The sequence below is a fragment of the Orycteropus afer genome, unplaced genomic scaffold (genome assembly GCF_000298275.1).
Source record: "Orycteropus afer afer isolate SDZICR_OR568_19922 unplaced genomic scaffold, OryAfe1.0 scaffold00405, whole genome shotgun sequence".
In the NCBI taxonomy this organism is placed as follows: Eukaryota; Metazoa; Chordata; class Mammalia; order Tubulidentata; family Orycteropodidae; genus Orycteropus; species Orycteropus afer.
Genome location: NW_006921992.1, coordinates 880,403 through 883,612, shown reverse-complemented (window position 1 = coordinate 883,612; position 3,210 = coordinate 880,403).

Genomic DNA, 3,210 nt, shown 5'->3' with positions numbered 1-3,210 from the left:
AATCCTACTTCCGTAGTGATACTGCCTCGGAAACCCAAGGAGGGGTCGCTATGAGTCGGGGCCGACTCGACGGCACATAACAACAACAACAACAACCCAGTCCTGAGCCATCCTCACAATCCTTGCTATGTTTGAGCCCATTGTTGCAGCCACTGTGTCAGTCCATCTTGTTGAAGGTCTTCCTCTTTGTCACTGACCCTCTACCAAGCACAATATCCTTCTCCAGGGATTGGTTTCTTCTGACAACATGACCAAAGTAGGTGAGATGAAGTCTGGCCATTCTCACTTCCAAGAAGCATTCTGGCTGCACTTCTAGGACAGATTTATTTGCTCTTCCGGCACTCCATTGCATTTTCAGTATTTTTTGCCAACACTACAACTCAAAAGCATCAATTCTTCTTTGGTCTTCCTTATTTGTTGCCCAGCTTTCACATGCATATGAGGTGATTGAAAATACTATGACTTGAGTTAGACACACCTTAGTCTTCAAAGGGACATCTTTGTTTCTTAACACTTTAAGGAGGTCTTTTGCAGCTGATCTACCCAGTACAATATGACGTCTGACTTCTTGACTGCTGCTTCCATGAGTGTTGATTATGGATCGAAGCAAAATGAAATCCCTGACAACTTCAATCATTTCTCCATTTATTGTGGTGTTGTTTATTGGTCTAGTTGTGAGGATTTTTGCTATATGTTGAGGTGTAATCCATGCTGAAGATGGTAGTCTTTGATCTTCATTAAATGTAAGTGCTTCATGCCATCTTCAGTTTCAGCAAGCAAAGTTGTTATTATCTGCATATCACTGGTTGTTAATGAGTCTTCTTCCAATCCTGATGATGCATCCTTCTTCATATAGTCCAGCTTTTCAGATTATTTGTTCAGCATACAGATTCAATAAGTATGGTTAAAGAATACAACCGTGACACACACCTTTCTGATTTTAAATCATTCAGTATCCCCTTATTCTCTTTGAATGACAGCCTCTTGGTCTCTGTACAGGTTCCTCAAGAGCACAAAGAAATGTTCTGCAATTCTTATTCTTTGCAATGTTATCTATAATTTGCCATGATTCACACAGTTGGATTCCTTTGCATAGTCAGTAAAGCACAGGTAAATATCTTCCTTGTATTCTTTGCTTTCAACTAAGATCCATCTGACATGAGCAATTATGTCCCTCTTTCCGTATCCTTTTCTGAATCCAGCTTGAATTTCTGGAAGTTCCCTGTCAATATATTGCTGCAACCAATTTTGAATTATCTTCAGCAAAATTTTACTTGCATGTATAGTAATGATGATATTTGATAATTTCCACATTCTTTTGCATCATTTTTCTTTGGAATGGGAACAAATATGGATCTCTTCCAGTCAGTTGGCCAGGTAGGTGTCTTCCAAATTTCTTGGGATAGACTAGTAAATGCCTCCAATGTGGCGTCTGTTTGTTGAAATATCTCTATGGGTATTCCATCAATTCCTGGAGCCTTGTTTTTCACCCATTCCTTCAGTGCAGCTTTGACTTCTTCCTTCAGTACCATTGGTTCTTTACCATATGCTACATTCTGAAATGGTTGAACATTGACCAATTATTTTTGGTACAGTGATTCTGTGTATTCCTTCTCTCTTCTTTTGATGGTTTCTGCATCATTCAATATCTTGCCCATAGAATCATTCAACATTGCAACTTGAGGCTTGAATTTTTCATTTCTTTCAACTTAAGAAATTCTGAGTGTGTTCTTCACTTTTGGTTTTCTAACTCCAGGTCTTTGCATATTTCATTATAATACTTTAATTTTTCGTCTCAAGCTGACCTTTGAAATCTTATGTTCAGCTCTTTTAAGTTATCTTTTTTTTTTTTCATTTGCTTTAATTACTCTGTGTGTTTGCGAACAAGTTTCAGAGGCTCTCCTGACATCCATTTTGGTATCATCTTCATTTCCTTAATGGCCTTTTGCTTTCTTCACATATGATATTCTTGATGTCATTCCACAACTCATCTGGTCCTCAGTCATTGGTGTTCAATGTGTCAAATCTATTCTTCCTATGCTCTCTAAATTCAGGAGGTATATAATCAAGGTCTATGTGGCCCTTGTTTTAATTTTCTTCAGCTTCAACTTGAACTTGCATATGAGCAATTGATGGTCTGTTCTACTGAGAATGGTTTAATACCCAGAATATATAAATAACTCTTATATACACAACTTAACAGCAAAGTGACAAATAACCCAATTAAAAATGGGCAAAGGGCTTGATAGACATTTCTCCAAAGAAGATATGTAAGTGGCCAGCAAGCACATGAAAATATGCTCAATGCCATTAGTTGTTAAAACAAAACCAAGCCAGTTGCTATTGAGTCAATTCTGACTTATGTTGATCCCATGTGTATCAGAGCAGAACCGTACTCCACAGGGTTTTCAATGCCTGTAATCTGACAAAAGTAGATTGCAAGGCCTTTCTTCTGCAGGGTTGCTCAGTGGATTTGCATTGCCAACCTTATGGTGAGTAGCTGAGTGCAAACCAAGGAACCTCATTAGTCATTATGGAAATACAAATCAAAATGACAAGGGGATCCCACTTCATATCCACTAGTATGATTATGAAGGAGCGGTGGTGTAGTGCCTAAGGGATTTGACTGCTAACCAGAAGGTTGGCTGTTCAAACCCATCAGCCACTCCAAAGAAGGAAGACTGGGCAATCCACTTCCATAAAGATTTACCACCTAGGAAACCCAAAGAGAGCTGTATGAATTGGAATTGACTCGCTGGCACTGAGTTAGTATGATTACAATCAGAATAACAGAAAATAAGTGTTGATGAGGACATAGACAAATCAGAACCCTCATCCATTGGGAGTGGGAATGTAAAATGGTGCAATTTCTGTGGAAAATATCTTGATGGTTCTTCAGAAAGTTAAGCATAGAGTTACCATGTGACTTAAGAATTCCACTCCTAGGTATATACCCCAAAAACTTGAAACCAGAGACTCAAACAGATACTTGTACAACAGTGTTCACTACAGCATTATTCACAATAGCCAAAAGATGAAAACAACCCAAATTATTCCCAGGTGTCTATCAAGAGATGGACAAAAGAAAATATAGTATATCCATACAATGATACTTGAAGCACTTACTGATGAAGATCAAAGACTGTAGCCTTCAGTATGTATTACATATCAACATAAAGAAAACAAAAATCCTCACAACTGGACCAATAA